The 14,577-nt window shown below is 43.7% G+C and overlaps 1 long non-coding RNA gene across 6 annotated transcripts; it reads right to left on the bottom strand.

Annotated features, from left to right (window-relative positions):
• Nucleotides 1-6,831: 6,831 nt before the first annotated feature.
• Nucleotides 6,832-8,732, bottom strand: LOC125536605. 6 transcript variants are annotated; one of them, XR_007295085.1, is made up of 4 exons: nucleotides 7,983-8,732; nucleotides 7,251-7,894; nucleotides 7,138-7,161; nucleotides 6,832-7,006 (listed from the first exon to the last, which is right to left on the bottom strand). It is a non-coding gene; the product is annotated as an uncharacterized LOC125536605 (long non-coding RNA). The 6 variants fall into 6 exon arrangements; XR_007295088.1 differs by lacking the exon at nucleotides 7,138-7,161 and having other exon boundaries at nucleotides 7,983-8,111; nucleotides 8,196-8,732; XR_007295089.1 differs by lacking the exon at nucleotides 7,138-7,161 and having other exon boundaries at nucleotides 7,983-8,100; nucleotides 8,196-8,732.
• Nucleotides 8,733-14,577: the final 5,845 nt, after the last annotated feature.

Below are 14,577 nucleotides of genomic sequence, written 5' to 3'. Positions count from 1 at the left end.
GGCTTTTCCTAAAGACTCAATGTGATCTTGGATCACTAAAATATAAAATGAAGAGTCTTGAGCTTTTGAGCTTGAGCCAATCCTTTTTCCTTAGCATTTTGAGGGTTCCACTTTCACATCCATGCCATGCCAATCATTGAGCTTTCCTGAAATAATCATCTTGGAATAGCATTAGCTCAATGAGCTATATGTTGTTATAAATTACCAAAACCACCTAGGGATAGTTGCACTTTCAATCTCCCCCTTTTTGGTAATTGATGACAACATATAGATCAAAGCTTCGACAAATGATAATAAGCATGAAATATATCGTCGCTTTGAGAAGTATGTGATAAGTAAGAGCTCCCCCTAAATTTGTGCATATTTAAAATTTGCTTTGGACTGCAAATGCACAAGGAGTTAGAGTCATGGGTTACTCTTCCATGTCACATACATCTTGGTGGAGCGCTTAAAATGATAAGAATGAAATACATGCACTCATCACCAAGAATAGTGAAAGATCACATAAGATAGATAAGATAATAGCATTAAGCAAGCATTAAGTGTAGCTTATGATCAAACACATGATCATCAATGTCTCACAAATAATGACGTAGTATCTCAAGCACTCAAAAGCAAACAAGTTTGAAAAACCACCAAATAAAGCAAGAGAGAAAAGCAACACTCTCTCTCTCTCAGCCTATGATCTATACATTTTTCTCCCCCTTTGGCAACAAGTTACCAAAAAGTTCCTAGAAAATGCATAGTACTAGATCGACGCTCAGGCTTGATCTTCTGGTGGTGGTGGAGTCCGGATCACTCCAAGGACGAAGGCTTCTGTAGACGCTGAAGTAGACGCTGGAGTTGGAGCTGAAGTAGATGCTGGAGCTGGTGGAACTGAGGCTGTAGCTGGTGCTGAGGTGGTGGCTCTTGTGTCAGCAACTGGCACGGCAGACGACCTCGGACCTCGTGGCACTCTGGCAAAGGCATGAGTGGTAGTCTTGCCTCTCCTCTCCTGCATATCATCTTGGAGCTGCTCCACTGCAGACTGAATCTTAATTACCTTAACATCCAAGTCATAGAACTTTTGTTCCATGATTCTCTCTAGGCTTGCCTGGTTTTGAGTTAGGGTGGCTAGTCCTTGCTCAATCCGCAGGGTGGATGCAATCAGGTAACCAAGCTGCTCTTGTTTAGTTTTCAAGAAATACTCAGATGCCTCCTCTTGGGTTGGCATTTTGGCATCTTTCTCCTTCCTTGCCTTCTCCTTCTTTGCTTGTGCTTGGGCAGACGATGGCTCATTCTCAGTCATGACAACTTGATTGTCCTCAAAATCTGGACGGATGGGCAGGTGTTCCTTGTCCAATAAATATATGCCCGTGCCCATCTTAGAGTTGATGAGCTCCTGAATTTGAGGTGCATAGCCAGTTGATTGCATGGCCTCTGATCATCTTGTGATCTCCAGACTTGGGCAAGAGAGTGTGCCTCAATATCCAATTTATAGTTGGCAGCCCTGACAGAAGGTAATGCACAGACCCAAATTTGAAGGTGTCAAGAGCTTCATTGGGAATTTCCTTGTACATGTTGGACATTGAGTTATGATCCATCTTTTTCTTGGCATAAATGTCCAAGTCATCTGCTTGCTCCTCTGGGGCATTGATCAACTTTGCCCATTCCTCAACAGTAGATTGGTACCTCGTACCCTCAGACATCCAAGTTATCCTCCCATCTGGATAAAAGTGTGCCGTGGAGTAGAATTGCATGATAAGCTCCTCGTTCCACTTTGTGAGCTTCTGCCCAACAAAGTCAGCAACTCCACAAGCACTAAAGCTGTCATACACTCCAGGGTAGTGTTCCTCATTTTCCTTCATGTAGGTCCAGTCGACCCATCTCATGTCACAAACAATGGACTTCTTATCTAGCAGCACTGTCTCATAGAAGTCCTGCTGTTCCTTGGTGTGAAATATGTAATCCACAGCAGTCCTTCTCCTTGAAGCATACGGGTCTGCTTCTCTCCACTTCCTCAGCCCTGAATCTCTCCTGAGCTTCATGTCCTCAGCCACAGGATGAGCATCGTTGTGGTCTGGGATCTTGGGCTTGAGCTTTCTAAGAACTTGCTCTTCATCCTCTTCTTCAGCAACAGTCTCAGGCACTGGGGCCTTGTTCTTCTCAGCTGCAGGAATGCTCCTTGTATTCCTCTTTGGTTTTGGCTTGGAGGCAGCTTTGGGCTTAGATGCAGTAGCCCCTGATCTTATGGCATCACCCATCAGCTTGGGTGCCTTAGGTGCTGGTGCAGCTACCTCTTCTTCCTCTTCCTCTTCCATGATGGAAGCCTTTCCAAGCACTCTGGCTACGGTCTTCTTGACCCTTTCCTTCCTCTTCTTGCCTTCTGCAGCAACTGGCTCTTTGGGAGTGGGCTTCTCAGTTGAAGCTCTTGCCTTTGACATGGACTGCCTGCCTGCTGGCCTTTTGATTTTCAGCCCTGGCTTTGTGCCTTGAGCTGGCTCAACTCTCTATGATGTGGCCACTTCCTCTGCCACATAATCTTCATCTTCGGAATCAGAAGTTCTCTTCTTCCTCTGTCTGGTGGCAGCTTTTGGCAAGTTGCTAGGGGTGCTCCTGCTGCCCTCATCTGAAGAGCTGGAGGGACTAGTGCCCTCACTCATGTGCACCTGCTGCTCTGACATGTTCTGGCTGTCACTTTGATCAGACATGCTGCAAACTCTGACTGCTGACCCTGTGAACAGTTTATAGATGAGGTAGAAAAGATGAGCATCAAAAAATGCAGAGATTTTTGCAAAAAGAATGATCCAAAAACTTAGTTTTAGTTTCCCACTGAAATCATCTCGGATCTACCGATTTTCAAATTCAGTGATACCGAAGCAGTTTTGGAACCTAAACTAGTGAACTCGGTAGGACCGAGTCACAGTTCGGTGGCACCGAGACTGCTAGGGTTTCACAGAGTTCCAAAATCGGTCACACCGATAAGTAATTCTCGGTCAGACCGAGTCTCACTTGTGCAATGGCATAAGCCAAATCGGTGGGACCGAGTTTTTCAACTCGGTGGGTCCGAGATGGTTTCGGCAGAAACCTAACCCTAAAATTTTCGAATCAAAGCTAATCTACGAGCGTATTGACTGGATAGGAGTGTTTCAATCGTGGCAAGAATCATGAAGAACACAATGTGCTAGGAATCGGACGGGGAATAGCACTGTGATCGAGTCCATACCCTAGTTCGGCGGAGACTCACTACGGCGGCAACGGCGGGGCAGAATTCCCGTTGACGGCGACGGAGACCAGCGACTGGAGGCGGCTGGCGGCGAGAAGACGATCCGGAGACCACGTTGGCAGAGCAGGCTATCGCGCGGGCGAAGGGGTTCGGAGAAATTTCCAAATTTTGCCCGTGACTATATATAGCCCGACCCTGTCGGTGTGACCGAGTGGAACAACTCGGTGGCACCGAGATTCATAACTGCATGCAGTTACTGAAACTCGGTGTGACCGAAATGTTCAAATCGGTTGCACCGAGATCGAAAACCTAGATCAACTTAATGATCTCGGTAGGACCGAAAGTGGGGTATCGGTCAGACCGAGAATCATAAAGAGGTTTTGGAAGTTTAAGTCTATGATGAATCGGGGACTCTGAGCGCTCCTCACACAGAGTGGTTCGAATCTGACTTGATCAAATTTTGTGATGCAGCATGAATAGAGTTTGAGACGAGAAAAGCATAGATAGCTAGAGGAGGTTCTTAGGCATTCTTGTCCATCCACTTGGCAAAGGAAATAAACCCAAACGATCAAAACAACAAGTGGATGTCCTCAAATGAGTAAAATATGCAACCAGCATGCTCACACAATAAGATGGCAAATGAAATATGTGGCAAGGCATGCACAACCAATTCTAGCATCTATCAAGCAATTTGCGATGACAAGGTCATCTATATATGAGTATATTGACTTAGGAGTCAAGTGAGAACACTTGATCATAGGTCATACTCATCGTTTAAGCTTAAGTGGGGTTACCACTTTTACATAAATCATTGTTGTGTTCACATCTTTAGAGTTTCTTTAGCTCAAGTCTTAGAGTAAAGCTCCCCCTAGATGTGATATCCCCCCTTGGAGGGATGAACTAACCTTGGGTTTCGTCGATGATGACTTCATGTAGATGTTGAAGATGTGGATGCTCAATGTTGATGTAGATCACTTGGAGCTATCCATTTGAGTGAATTGCACTTTCAATACCTACATGGGTTAGTCCCACAAGGAACAAACAAGGATATCCATAGACATAGAGTGATGCACACACAAGATGATGTCCATGAAAACTTTTAGGTTACCTTGTCCCTTGTCTTACCAACAAGAGGGTTTGTGACTCCTTGAACTAGTGCAAGATGTGGAAGTTGATTGCACTTGTTCTTGCCAAAATGATAAGAGTGAAGTATGTTGGCGGAGTCACCCTCAAGAACTCTTCTAGTTCTTCTTCTTTTGGATCCACACCATCTTGATGGGAATCCTTGGAGTTGTAGTCGTACTTGATGAAGTGGAACTTGAAGTAGTCTTGGGAATCCACTTGACTAAGGTCTTAGGAGCTTCTTCAAATGCATCAATTTCCTCTTGAAGCTTGTCCTTGCCTTTTTGCTCGTAGTCTTGTGGTGGAAGATCATCTTGAGCTTGTGTTCCCTTGAAAGAAGTATCATACTTCTCTGGTTGAGGAACAAACTTTGTCTTGGGGTATTGATCTTCTTCCCACTCAACTCCATTGGCATTGAACTTTCGTTCAAAACCAACACCTTGATTCTTCCGGTGCATTCCTTGCTTGCGCACAATTTCCTCGAATTGCTTACTCCTGGCAAGGCTTTTGTACACTCCTTTCTCTATAATTCCCTTCAATAAGCTATTTTCTTGCTCAAGTGTAACTTGTCTAAGAGAATCATTAGTGGAATCAAGAGAACTACTAGAAGCAACAATATTGGATTTAGCATGATCATTGTTACTACTAGAGGAAGAATCTTTCTTGTTCTTGTTACTAGACTTGACTTGAGGCATGTAAGTGGATAAGAGTAAACGCTTGGCAATGTAAGAAGAACTTTTCTTGCGGAGATCATCATTGGTTGCTTTTAAGAACTCATGCTCTTGCTCAAGATTGAGCTTTTCAAAGCGTAATTTCTCATGAGCTCTTAAAAGTTCTCGATGATCCTCGAAGATAGTTTCATGAGCTAACTTAAGAGTGTTTAGTTCTTTAGTTAGAGCCTCAATCTTCTCCTTATCATTGTCATTCGTTTTATCTTGATTAGCATGTTTAATTGACGTTTCATCATAGTATTCATCACTAGAGTTGTCAACAAGCAAATCATCACCTAACAAGTCATCTTCATCACTATTGAAATCAACATACTCGGGGTGTGTTACCTTAGGACCTTTGGCCATGAGGCATCTTCCAATTCCTTCATTTGGTGAGTCAAATATGTCGTAGGAGTTGGTTGACACAAGTGCTAGACCGGCAACACCTTCATCTTGAGTATCTTCGGAGTCGGAGTGATAACTTCTCTCGGAGTGGCTGTCGGAGTCGGAGCCGGATACCCATTCACCAACATGAGCTTGATGTCTTCGTCTTGTGTAGCTCCTTGATGATTTTTCCTTCCTTTCCGAATCCTTGCTTCTCCGTGAGTATCTTCGTTCATAACGATCATCTCTACTCCTCCTCTCTCTTGGTGGTGATTCTTTGCTTCTTCTTTTTGGAGAATCTTCTCTTCTCTTGTAGGGAGCCGTACACTCATTGGAATAGTGTCCGGGTCTTCCACAACTGTAGCAGTTTCGCTCTCGACTAGAAGATCTTTGTGTCATTGTAGGACCTTGACTTGAAGCTTCTATCTTTGCTTCTACTCTTGTAGAACTTGTTGAAGTTCTTCACCATTAAGCTCAATTCTTCATTGAAGTCTTGTTTCTCACTTGATGATGTAGGGGCTTCACATGAGGCTTTATAGGCACCACTTGATTTGTTGTGAAGTTCCTCTTTATCCTTAAGTGACATCTCATGAGCAACAATTCTTCCAATCACCTCCGTTGGCTTGAGATCTTTGTAATTGGGCATCATTTGGATCAATGTGCACACGGTATCATATTTTCCATCCAAGGCTCTTAGAATCTTCTTGATGATGAATCTGTCGGTCATCTCTTCACTTCCTAAGCCGGCAATCTCATTTGTGATGAGAGCAAGCCTAGAGTACATTTCAGCGACACCTTCACCATCCTTCATCTTGAACTTGTCAAGTTGGCTTTGAAGCACATCCAACTTGGATTCCTTGACGGAGTCGGTACCTTCGTGCATATCAATCAAAGTGTCCCAAATTTCCTTTGCATTCTCAAGACGGCTGATTTTGTTGAATTCTTCGGGGCACAATCCGTTGAAGAGAATATCACAAGCTTGAGCATTGTATTGCAACATCTTCAACTCATCCGCGGTAGCTTCACGGTTTGGTTCTCTCCCATCAAAGAAGTCACCTTGCAAACCAACACACACAATAGCCCAAACGGCGGGGTTATGTCCAAGAATATGCATTTTCATTTTATGCTTCCAACTAGCAAAATTAGTACCATCAAAGTAAGGGACCTCTACGGTGATAATTTCCCTCGCTAGACGCCATACTCTCCTAGGTTGTGAAACCAAGGCTATGACCACCAAAAGCTATGGAGATCAAGCAAATGGAGACCAAAGCTCTGATACCACTTGTGCTGCAAGGCGATTAAGTTGGGTAACGCCAGGGTTTTCCCAGTCACGACGTTGTAAAACGACGGCCAGTGAATTGTAATACGACTCACTATAGGGCGAATTCGAGCTCGGTACCCGGGGATCATAAATGTAACGGCTTCTTGGATGAGAAATGCGGAAAATTGGCCAGAGTGCTTCACACTTTCCCTGTATGACCAAGGGTAACATCTGAATTCCTCAAATTAGTGTATATTCTGCAGACTTGATTCCCCCCTAAAAACATACATCCACGCCTCTAGACTTCTTTCTTCTCTGAAAAATCTGAAAACATACCAAGATCTGATTATAGAATAAAATTTAATGATCCATTAAACTTGAAATTCGTACGAATATACATGAAAAAACTGAAATCTCCATTGTTGATTTCTAACAGCACGAAATTTGAGTCACACCTCAAATCTTTAGGCAGAGGTAGTCTGTTGTACGCACAATCATAAATTAGCTAGAACCCTGTCATGCAAACTACCAACCGAAAATTGACTTTGTTTATCAATTGGAGGCTTACTGGATTCAATATCCATCTAATATCCACAAAAGATGAGGTTGCTGGGGAGTTCTCCGTGAATCAGAGCCTGCTCCAAAGCCTGTTGTGCAGTGATCCTACGATCGGACAGAAAGGTACATTCTGTAATATGTATTATTAGAGAACTGATAGACTGATCAGTTTTCTCAAATGCAATGAATTTTTCAACCATTACCAACGCGCAGACCTTTGATGATTCAACTCACATTAACCATGTAAAAATTCAGAGCAGCGGGGTACCTTGTTGTCGACCATCAGAGAAACTTACAGTTATGCCTCACCGGCCACAATGTCCACATGTAGAACCCAATGGGAGCACTCTCTCCGTTCATACTTGGAGCACGCTGTGCTTGTGTTGACAGACATCGTAAAAAGAAGCACCAGACAGTGCACTCACAAACCTAGAAACTGACATCGATGACTCGGCAGAACATGTGGCGAAGCCCACGCTCACCGCTTCCCAATGTGTTCGAGGTGGCCCTCCTCCACCACAAGACGGTTGTGTCAGATGGCATTGGAGCGGTACGCTGCGACCACAACGGCTGGAGGGGGAAGGTTGCCGTCACCACCGTGGTGGGAGTGACGCCTCAATCAGTCACTAACAACAAAATCAAGGTGAAATTGTCCTGAAAAAAGAAAACAAAAGCAAGTGAATCCAGTGCCCTGGCTACATTTAGAGAAATAGCTATCAAAACTTAAATGTAGTAGTCATACAGAAGAGCAACCGAACTCGTATTTGCTCCATACTGACTTTTGCTTTGTCTATGTATTGCACACCGTCGGCCAATTCCCTTGATGCAGCTGCACCTAAGCATCCGAACAAACACAAATCCTGCAAAAAAACTGAGAATTTATTGATTGAGTATATGAAATTGCACAAAACGCAAGTTGAATCCTAAAAAAATAGGATAATCATTGAGACAATACATAAGCATGTACTGTATGTGCACCATAGATTCAGGATGAATAACAAGAAGAGATTAGCATGATGGTTGAGGGAGCTATGGGCTTGCTGCTCCAGGCCACGCTCACCCCCGATGAGGAGTTGTGGGAATGCCATCCTCCAACCCCAGCCGTCGGGTGATCTGGAAGTCTCGCACCACACCAGCGGGGTCGCGCTGTCCGCCAGCAGCACAGCGAGCCCCACGGTGAGGCATACGTTGAGGAAGCTGCAGCTTCGCTTGCGTCTGAGGCGCCTTCACCCACGGCGAACTGGGCGATACCAGCAACTTCGTGACGCCGCGGCCGGCGTCCTATAGGATGATGTAGTTCGGGCGGCATCCATTGGAGGGGGCGTTGGGTTGCGACGGGGGCGGCGAGCGGGCAGAGGTGCGACCGCGGAGGCGAGGATGTCTAGCGGGCTGACGCGCGAACGCGGCGGCGAGCGGGCTGAGGTGCTGTCGTGGTTGCGAGGGGGCTGAGGTGTGGCGGTGGCGAGGGCTCGGCAAGGGCAAAGGCGAGGGTTCGAGTTGAGGAGGCAGATGCGTACGGGTATGTGGGCCTGATTCACTGGGCCAAAGTGCACGGTCGAGCATTGTTTGCATCGTTTGATGCACACGACGTGGTTTCCCGAATTAGTACCACCTCGTGTATATGTTTTAAATTCAAACTAAAAACGTAAATTTATAGAATGAAAGCGCATTGTGACGGTGAACCCACAAAGTCAATCCGTACTTTATTATTAGGGATAGATTAAAAAATAAATAATAGGGAAAGATTTACTTTAGTTAATTCACACATTACTTCAGTGTAGTAAAAATATGAGACCAACCCCTAAACTAGTGTTTTAGTTTAACCCTCTGCCACAAAAAGTTTGAGACTCAAATAATTTAGTTTGATATTTTAGAAAATATAAAAGGCATTTATATAAATGTTTAAGTCACTGTTTTAATCATTTTGGAACACTTCAACCTTTTATAAAAACTTGGTTTCTTCACCAACAAAACTTATGATTTATTTGCCATAGTTTGAACATTTTAGTTTGACATTTGAAAACTTTTATTTTTGACTTTATTTTAAATTTGAATTTGAACTGTTTTCGAATCAACGAGAGTCTAACAATAGTAAACATGGTGACGTGGCATCATTAGTCGGAGATTACTGTAGCTTAACTACCGGGGCGTTACAAATCTCCTCCACTACAAGAAATATCGTCCCGAGATTTAAGAGGTGGAGTAAGGAGGAAAGTTTTGGTTACGAAATTCTAACGGATCTTCTCGGTCTTGGTTTCTCTTCTAAAATAGGTTGATCCATAGCATTGATGTCTTCATTCCTATGCATGAATGCATCATGATGAAGCTGTCGTCCTTCCTTCAGGATCTTCACTGTACTTACGAAAGGATAAAGGGTGGTTATTCCAGAAGAACGGACCTCTGCAAGGTTGACTACCTGGTAGCTAACATCGAGGGAAGGTGGCGGAAAGTAACTCTCGAACTGAAACTTAAGAAAAATTTGAGAGCAAAGTATGGAGGTACCATGAGAAGTTTAAGCGGGTAGGCAATCGTTCGATACCTAAAAAAGGTGTGAAAGGGGTCCAAAGCAACGAGAATAAGTATTGCATCTGATACCACTGTAGATTACTAGGGAGATGACCCATGAATTACATACGAAATCAAGCGCGAGGAATAACTTTGGCAACATGGGTGTACAGGAGAGTCAGGTTTCGATCATGTGGAACTGTGGGTTATGGGCCCACTATGTGGTTAAAAGTAGGAAGGCCGTTGACATCTTACATGGTCATGATAGCAAGACATGTCAGAGGATAGCCTGTCAGTTATGTTGGCAACAACGTTGGTACCAAGGGCGAGGGACGAAGAGAACCATTTTCCTGCTCGTTGAATGAGGCGGACCATTAGGCAAAGTTCTCGTCCATCGGTGGATACCGGAATGTCATCAACAATAGTAACAGGTTCTTACTGACAGAGTTGTACACCGAGGTGCTTACTTAAGCAGGGATTTATCTCTGCTCAGACAAGTTAGATTACAAGAAAGGTGAAACAAAACAATGGAAAAGAAAATGTGATTATTATGGTAACCAGACCAATGGAAAGGAAAGGTGATTATACCCAAGTACTAGAGTATAACTTTCCCAAGGAAAGGCAGACCATGATAGGGCTCCAAGTATTAAACCATTTAGACAAAGGGGCAAGGAATTTAAGAGGTTTACCTATACAACGGTGTTTGGATAACTGATCAAGAACAGTTAGCATTGCGCTCCTGTAGGATCGAAAGTATGTCTAGAGGGGGGGTGATTAGACTACTTGACCAAATAAAAACTTAACCTTTTCCCAATTTTAGTTCTTGGCAGATTTTAGCTAATGTAGGACAAGTCAAGCAATCATCACACAATTCAAGCAAGCATGCAAAGAGTATATTGGCAGTGGAAAGTAAAGCATGCAACTTGCAAGAATGTAAAGGGAAGGGTTTGGAGAATTCAAATGCAATTGGAGACACGGATGTTTTTTCCCGTGGTTCGGATAGGTGGTGCTATCCTACATCCACGTTGATGGAGACTTCAACCCACAAAGGGTAACGGTTGCGAGAGTCCACACAGGGCTCCACCCACAAAGGGTAATGGTTGCGTGAGTCCACACAGGGCTCCACCCACGAAGGGTCCACGAAGAAGCAACCACCCACAAAGGGTCCACGAAGAAGCAACCTTGTCTATCCCACCATGGCCATCGCCCACACAGGACTTGCCTCACTAGCGGTAGATCTTCATGAAGTAGGCGATCTCCTTGCCCTTACAAACTCCTTGGTTCAACTCCACAATCTTGTCGGAGGCTCCCAAGTGACACCTAGCCAATTTAGGAGACACCACTCTCCAAGAAGTAACAAATGGTGTGTAGGTAATGAACTCCTTGCTCTTGTGCTTCAAATGATAGTCTCCCCAACACTCAACTCTCTCTCATAGGATTTGGATTTTGTGGAAAGAAGATTTGAGTGGAAAGCAACTTGGGAAGGCTAGAGATCAAGATTCATATGATAGGAATGGAATATCTTGGTCTCAACACATGAGTAGGTGGTTCTCTCTCAGAACATATGAGTTGGAATTGTGTATGTGTTCTGATGGCTCTCTCTTCGAATGAAGAGGGGGTGGAGGGGTATATATAGCCTCCACACAAAATCCAACCATTACACAGTTTTCCAATCCCGGTGGGACCGAATCACAAACTCGGTCGGACCGAAAATGTAAACCTAGTGACCGTTAGAGATTTTCGGTGGGACTGACATGCAACTCGGTAGGACCGATATGGTTAGGGTTTGGGCATAACGTAATCTCGGTGAGACCGATTACACAAACTCGGTGAGACCGAATTTGGTAATTAGCTAACTAGAGAGTTGGTCAGGCAAACTCGGTGGGACCGATTTGCTCTTTTGGTGAGACCGAAAAGTTACAAAGGGGAAACACTGAATTTACATTGCAATCTCGGTGGGACCGATTCGCTCTTTCGGTGAGACCGAAAAGTTACGAAAGGGAAACAGAGAGTTTGCAATCCCATCTCGGTGAGACCGAGATCCCTATCAGTAGAACCGAATTGCTAGGGTTTGGCAGTGGCTAATGACAAGTGAAACTCGGTGGCGCCAGATAGGAAGAATCGGTAGGACCGAGTTTGGCTTAGGGTTTAGGTCAAATGTGGATATGGGAAAGTAGTTGAGGGTTTTTGGAGCATATCACTAAGCACATGAAGCAAGAGGCTCATTAAGCAACACCTCATCCCTCCTTGATAGTATTGGCTTTTCCTAAAGACTCAATGTGATCTTGGATCACTAAAATATAAAATGAAGAGTCTTGAGCTTTTGAGCTTGAGCCAATCCTTTTTCCTTAGCATTTTGAGGGTTCCACTTTCACATCCATGACATGCCAATCATTGAGCTTTCCTGAAATAATCATCTTGGAATAGCATTAGCTCAATGAGCTATATGTTGTTATGAATTACCAAAACCACCTAGGGATAGTTGCACTTTCAGCTCCCAATGTTCTTGTAGATGATCGGAGTACCACAACCATGCTTCGGGATAGCATTGACACGGTCATCAGGTAAAGGTCAGACCTTGGGAACACAAAGGATCCGTCGGGAATTTCTAGAACATCTCATGCAATTTGATCAGGGAAAAGATGAGGATGTGGTCGATGGGTTCAGTAGCAATTCATCGACATGTCAAAAGGATGTATTCCCAAAATTAATATGAACAAGTTTGTGTTGGGGGAGAAGATAAGAATGTTGTCGATGCTGACACAAATCATCGAGGGTCAAGGATGGTATTTCTCATCATGAATTCAATTGACATCTCTGAAGAAGCCAAAGTGTTGACGGTGATCACGACAAATTTTGTCGAGAGACTCTATGAAGATGCCGTCGACCAGAAAAGGAAGGATGAAGTGAAAGGCTATGAGAACCACGGATTCGACACAAGCTCGAAGTCAAGCTTGTTGTTCGAGGTGAAATGATAAGATGAGGAAGATCAACGTAAGCTTAGCTCATCGTCGGAAGTTGCTCCGGGCATAAGGACCAGGTAGTACAGTTAAAAGTTGACACGATAAAAGTATAGCCGATCAGGCTAGGAATGATGTGATGGGGTATAAAACTTCCTAGTATCAAGTACTAGGTGTAATGTTGGAAGGTAAATCGGAGTAGAGGTTGGACGGGGGAAATGATTTGCAGAGGATAAGTATTTTAACTTATCCAGTAATGGAATCAAGGAGGAAATATGGTCGGAACCACGACTGCAAAGGATCAATTCATAGATACAAGATGAGCTTGTACCAAAAAAAAAATTATTTTTATGAGCAGCTTCCATGGTAAGTTCTACATCGGGTCCATGGGCATTGACACAATGGTTCAAGGTCGACTCCCATTTCTTCAATGCATAACCTTTCATTCACTCCTTGTTTTCAAAGAAATTGTAGCGCAGAAGATTTATCTGGCAAAGTACCAGAAGAGTAAGACTCGTGAGAACTCTCGGGTTCATACGAATTATGGAAGGCATAAGTTCGACCCATTGGGGCATTTTTATGAATCTATACAACCATCAAGCAAGCAAAAGAAATGAGTTCAAAAGATGAGTATCGAAGTCCAAGCAGATGATACAATTTACCGAAGGTATTATGTATCAGGGAAAAACTCACAAGATTTTGGATGTGAAGGACACTATCGGATAACAAACTAGCAATGGATCTGGCGATTCACGACAGAGCTGATGTGAGTATCGGTAATCAATTAGATGAAGAAGGGGATGCAAAGGCATCAACTTATAGAAACGTCTGAATGATCCGATGCTTGGGTACAAAGGAATTATGATTTCAAGACGAAGGATCAGAAGCAGAGGCTCCGATCAAAAGATGAGTAAGTTGAATAGACTTAGAGGTGCACCTGATCAAATCTTGATTGGGCAACAACCAGCTCATATCTGAAACGATGTCTGAGCCAGAAAGAAAATTCCCAAGGATTAATTGACGAATGTGTGCATTCACACACATGCTGAATCATCAAGATCAGAATGTTAATCCCAAAGGATTTTAATGAATATCGCTAGAAAAATGGAATTAACCAGAAAGCAAGTATGCAAGAATTCCAAGAGCAATAGGTTGTAGAGGATTTTTGGAAGATCAAATAGTATTTTGAAGAATTTTTGTGAATCACACGAACAACTGCGGATGAACGGATCCCCGGAATTGTGAGGAATTATTCATAAGTATGTTCAGGTGGAAAGGAACTGCAAGGCAGTAGGTTCAGAGAATTCTCAAAAGTCAGAGAATACTTTTGGGTATCTTGTAATAACAAGAAGGGATGGAAGCATGAACGACGAGGGTACGCAGTTATCCATAAGGATTCAACGGTGTTAAGGGATTACAAAAGAAATGAACACAAGTTCTCGGTAGTAGATCGGAGAGTATCTTCGAAGTCTTCTGGTGAAGCAGGCAACCATCTGGAATGAAGGGGCTCTCCGGGGAAAGCCGTTACGAGAACCTAATGTAGTTAGTTAATTCATTTAACCCGAATAGAAGAGAGAATAGAGTCCCAGAGTATAGACGAGGAATAAAAGATCCTAATACCACCCTATGGCGACGTGGTCCCGTAAGACACACAACCAATGTTAGTAAAAGCTTTTAAGTGACTAGACTCAACTTCGGCCAAGGAGTTGGAAAAGGGGGCTACCTACAAGCAGTCGGCTCTGATACCAACTTTTTACGCCCTCGATTCAGTCATACACTAATCATACACGCAAATGTGTACGATCAAGATCAAGGGCTCACGGAAAGATATCACAACACAACTCTAGACACAAATAAAAAAATAATACAAGC

The sequence above is a fragment of the Triticum urartu genome, chromosome 2, assembly GCF_003073215.2.
Source record: "Triticum urartu cultivar G1812 chromosome 2, Tu2.1, whole genome shotgun sequence".
NCBI lineage: Eukaryota > Viridiplantae > Streptophyta > Magnoliopsida > Poales > Poaceae > Triticum > Triticum urartu.
The sequence above is the reverse complement of the archived record's forward strand: the minus strand, read 5'-3'. Positions and strand labels throughout refer to the sequence as shown.